The 5,413-nt window shown below is 41.5% G+C and overlaps 1 pseudogene; it reads right to left on the bottom strand.

The window, feature by feature from the left end:
- Positions 1-3,072: 3,072 nt before the first annotated feature.
- LOC110582190 lies at positions 3,073-4,041 on the bottom strand (annotated as a pseudogene).
- Between the last annotated feature and the right edge of the window lie 1,372 nt (positions 4,042-5,413).

Raw genomic sequence — 5,413 nt, 5'->3', positions numbered from 1 at the left:
TCCACTGAGCAGGGAGCACAAGGTGGGGCTCCATCCCAGGACCTGGGCCCACAACGCGAGCCAAAGGCAGACGCTTAACCGACTGAGTCACCCAGGCACCCATTTAATATGGAGATTTTTAAACCCATTTATGTTTAATGTTATTACTGCTATGAAGTAATTTAATCCTGCCACTCTGCTTTTTGTTCTCTTTATGCTGTATATCCGTTTTGTTCTATGCCCCTCTATTACCATCATTTTGTAAGTAGACATTTTCCATTGTATCTTTTTAATTCTGTTGTCCCTTCCTTTACACTATATATATATTTAAGTTTTTCTTTAAATTCCAGTTAGTTAATACAGTGTAGTATTAGATTCATATAGTAATTCAGCACTTCAACTGCACTCCTTAATCCCCATCACCTGTTTAGAATATCTGTGCCCCCACCTCCATTCTGGTAACCATCAGTTTGTTCTCTATAGTTGAGTCTGTTTCTTGGTTTACCTCTCTCTCACTCTCCCTTTTTTCCCCTTTGCTTATTTGATTTGCTTCATAAATTCCACATACGAGTGAAATAATATGGTATTTGTCTTTCTCTGACTTATTTCACTTAACCTAATACTCTCTAGCTCAATCCATGTTGCTGCAAATGGCAAGATTTGATTCTTTTTTATGGCTAAGTAGTATTTCATTGTGTGTATAGACCATATCTTTATCCATTCATCAGTCAATGGACACTTGGGCTGTTTCCTTAACTTGGTTATTGTAAATAATGCTGCTATAATGATTAGAGTGTATGTATCCATTTGAATTAGTAGTTTTGTATTTTTTGGGTACCTAGTAGTGCAATTGCTGGAAGGTAGGGTAGATCTATTTTTAACTTTTTGAGGAATTCCATACTCTCTCCAGAGTTGCATTCCCATCAGCAGTGCAAGAGGCTAGTCCTTTCTCCACATCCTTGCTGACACCCGTTGTTTCTTCTCTTATTGATTTTAGCCAATCTGACATTGTGAAGTGATATCTCATTGTAATTTTGATTGGCATTTCTGTGATTATCTGTGTTGTTGAGCATCTTTTCATTGTTTGTTGGCTATCTGTATGTCTATTTGGAAAAATGTCTATTCATGTCTTCTGTCCATTTTTAAATTAGATTATTTGTTTTTGGGGAGTTGAATTTTATATGATCTTTATAGATTTTGAATTCTGACCCTTTATCAAATATGTCATTTTCAAATGTCTTCTCTTATTCTGTAAGTTGTGTTTTAGTTTTGATTGTTTCCTTTGCTGTGCAGAAGCTTTTTACTTTGATGAAGTCCCAACAGTTAATTTTTCCTTTTGTTTCCCTAGCCTCAAAAGACACACCTAGAAGGAACTTGCTATGGCCAATGTCAAAGAGATTACTACCTATGTTCTGCTCTAGGATTTTTATGATTTCAGGTGTCACATTTGAGCCTTTAATACATTTGAATTCATTTTTGTGTATGGTGTAAGAAAGTGGTTCCAGTTTCATTCTTTTGCATGTTGCTCTCCAGGTTTCCCAACACCGTTTGTTGAAGAGATTGTCTTTTTCCCATTGGATATACTTTCTTGCTTTGTCAAAAATTGACTATATAGTTGTGGGTTCATTTCTCAGTTTTTTATTTTGTTCTATTGCTATAGGCATCGATTTCTGTGCAAATACCATACTGTCTTGATTGCTACAGTATATATATATTACTTGAAGTCCATAATTAGGATGCCTCCAGCTTTGATTTTCTTTTTCAAGGTTGCTTTAGTTATTTGGGTCTTTTGTGGTTCCAGACAAGTTTTATGATTATTTTCTCTAGCTCTGTGAACAATGCTGGTTCATTATTGGTGTACAGAAATACAACAGATTTCTGTACATTGATTTTGTATCCTGCAACTTTATTGAATTTGCTTATCAGATCTGGCAATTTTTTTGGTGGTCTGTTGGGTTTTCTACATAGAATATCATGCTTGCAAAAAGTGAAAATTTGACTCCTTCCTTGCTGATTTGGATGACTTATTTACTTTTGTTGGCTGACTGCTGAAGATAAGACTTTCAGTACTATATTAAATAACAATGGTGAAAGTGGACATCCCTGTCTTCTTCCTGACCATAGAAGAAAAGCTCTCATTTTGTCCCCATTGAGGATGATATTAGCTGTGGGTTTTTCATATATAAACTTTATGACGTTGAGGTACTTTCCCTCTATGCCTACTTTGTTGAGGGTTTTTACCAAGAATGGATGCTGTACTTTTTCAAATGCTTTTCTCTGCATCTATTGAGAAGATCACCTTTCTTCTTTCTTTTATTAATGTGGTGCATCACACTGATTGATTAGTGAATATTGAACCCATCTTTCAACCCAGGAATAAATCTTACTTGATCGTCATGAGTGATTCTTTTAATGTACTGTTGGATCCTATCAGCTAGTATCTTGAGAAGTTTTGCATCCTTGTTCAGCAGAGATATTGGCCTGTAGTTCTCTTTTTTAGTGGGGTCTTTGTCTGGTTTAGGAATCAGGGTAATGATGGCCTCTTAGAATGAGTTTGGAAGTTTTCCTTCCATTTCTATGTTTTGAAATGGTTTGAGAAGAATAGGTATTAACTCTTCTTTATGTATGTACATATGTACGTACGTATGTATTTTGGTCATCCGGCTTTTATTTCTGGGCAATCTTGATACATCTCATTACATCTCACAATTTGCATGGGAAGGGAAAGAATAATAGAGAACGTGGACCTCTTTTCTCCCACCTTAGGGGCATGGAAAGTGGTAAGTATATCCAGCTGTGATGAACAGGGAGTGGCGAGGCAATAAGGCGCCTTATGCCTGAGGTCAGATTATGGCCAACAGCCCTTTTGGCCCGAGTTCACCTCGTCAACATGAGGTCTCTATGGAATGAGCATGATTGCCTACATGGCCAGAAAACCCATAGGTCCCACTCATATGGCAGATGAGAGGGGCTGTACTCTTCCCTCTCAAGGAACTCAGACTGAATTACGGCTGGACAGGCCCACAGAAAGTACCCTGAGAGAAAGTAAAGTTGTGACACCTGCCTGTCATGTTGTAGGAGACCTCACCAGCATCATAGTCCAAGAAATTCCTTACCCACTGGAGAAGAGTCCCCTGGGGGAGGGCAGTCATTGAGGTAAGAGGCCAGTATTCTTTCCCATGCCACAAGGACACTGCCCAGAATCCATCCTGGGGGGCCAAAATTACTCCACCTTTTCTGCACACTGAGTTCTGGAGGTGTGATTCAGGGTTCAGGGATCCCGATTCTTTCAGGTCTGCTCAATGTGTCCCTGATGTCCTGTAAGAGCTCCCTGGTAGGCTGCTGCTGCTTCGCTTCCAGCTGGGTGATCAGGCTACTCGGGTGGGAGACATTACAGGAGATCTGGTGTTGGCACCATTGATGCTGTTTTAGATAGCCAAATCTAGCTCCTCAAGGTGGGCCAGGAGGCGATACTCATGATGCTTCAAGGAGTGAGAGAGCTGCTCAAACTTCGAGATGATCTCCCTCTCCATCTGGTTCAGGCTCAAGAGTTCAGCTTGTGTCTGCTCCCCCTGTGCCCAGCGCCTCTTCTTTAAGTCTTCCAGTCTTTTCAGGTGGTCCAGCTGGTTTTGGATTTGCTTGCTCCTTTAAGCCCTCCACCACTTTCTTGAGCTGCAGCATGCTTGGCTGGTGGGCTTGCAGAAGCAGCTGCATACCACATAGATGGGCATCTGTTCCACCTCACAGTACACCTTCAGGGGCTTGTGGTGCTTCTCCCATACACCCATCTCAGCCCCAGGCCACAATGACCACTAGGTGGGCATCTGCTTCACCAGCTGTGTCACGCTGGCTGGGTGCCAGTTGGGTCTCAAGTGCCGCTGCAAGAAAGTCTCCTGGCACTGTGAGTTCCACATGTTGGTCTCTGTCTCACTCAGCAGTGGATGAGGAATGAGCAACAGAGTTTGTCTCCACAGTCGGGCATCACGGGGTGGCAAAGTACTGTGGGAACATGGGGTACGTGGTGTCCTGTTGCAAGCAGTAGGCCATGCTCCAGGAGGCCATGGCACGTGTGGGTGGGGGCACACTCACATGGGACCTGGCGCCCAGCTCTGCCTGGAGCCAACTCTGCAGCACACCCTCCCAAATGCCACTTCTTGGCAGCACAGGAAGGCCAGCAGTAGAGGGCTGTACCAATGCCCAGATGGCAAACACAAGCACTGGCCCCCACTCTTGCTGGCCATCCCTGTGCAGGGTGCCCCAGTAAGTGAGCATGATGTCCCACCTCCCAGCAGAGTCCTGTGGCAGCATGAGTGGGCCACCAACGTGGGCTGCCTGCTGCACTGGGGCAGCCATTGTTCGGATCCCCTTAACTTTTCTTGAAATGTTTGGTAGAATTCAGCTGTGGTCATCTGGCCCTAGACTTCTGTTTGTTGCTCAATGTTTGATTACTGTTTCAGTTATTTTTTTGTTGGTTATGGCTCATGTTTTCTTCTTGTTTCAGCTTTGGTAGTTTAGAAGTTTTGAGGAATTTATCCATTTCTTGAAATTGCCCAATTTGTTACCATATAATTTTTCATAATATTCTCTTATAATTGTTTGTATTTCTGTGGTGTTGGTTGTGATTTCTCTTCTCTCATTCATTATTTTATTTATTTGCTTTCTTTTTTTTTTCTTTTTGATAAGTCTGGCTAGGGGTTTATCAATTTTGTTAATATTTTTCAAAGACCCACCTCCTGGTTTCATTGATCTTTTCTTTTTATTTTAAATTTAAATTTAATTAGCGAACATAGAGTACACCATTAGTTTCAGATGTAGAGTTCAACAATTCATCAGTTGTGTATAACACACAAGTGCTCATCACATCACATGCCCTCCTTAATGCCCATCATGCAATGACCCTATCACCACGCCAACCTCCCCTCCAGCAACCCTATTTGTTTCCTATAGTTAAGAGTGTCTCATGTCTTTTCTCCCTCTCTGATGACTCCCCATTCAGTTTTCCCTCCCTTCCCCTATGATCCTCTGCCCTGCTTCTTATATTCCACAAATGAGTGAAACCATATGATAATGGCCTTCTCTGATCGACTTATTCCACTCAGCAGAACCCTCCAGTTCTATCCACATCGATGTAAATAGTAAGTATTCATCCTTTCTGATGGCTGTGTAATATTCCATCGTGTATGTATATACCACATCTTCTTTATGATTCATCGTTGAAGGAAATCTCAGCACCTCCACAGTTCATCTATTGTGGATATTTCTATTCAAAACATTGGAGTACAAGTGCCCCTTAGGCTCAATACATTTGTATCTTTGGTGTACATACCTAGTAGTAAAATTGCTGGGCCTTAGGGTAGCTCTATTTTTAAATTCTTGAGGAACCTCCATACTGTTTTCCAGAGTGGCTGTACCAGCTTGCATTCCCACTAAGAGT

This window comes from Neomonachus schauinslandi, chromosome X, assembly GCF_002201575.2.
Source record: "Neomonachus schauinslandi chromosome X, ASM220157v2, whole genome shotgun sequence".
NCBI classification, from domain to species: domain Eukaryota; kingdom Metazoa; phylum Chordata; class Mammalia; order Carnivora; family Phocidae; genus Neomonachus; species Neomonachus schauinslandi.
Note: the sequence above shows the minus strand (reverse complement) of the source record. Positions and strands in the feature narration are given on the sequence as shown.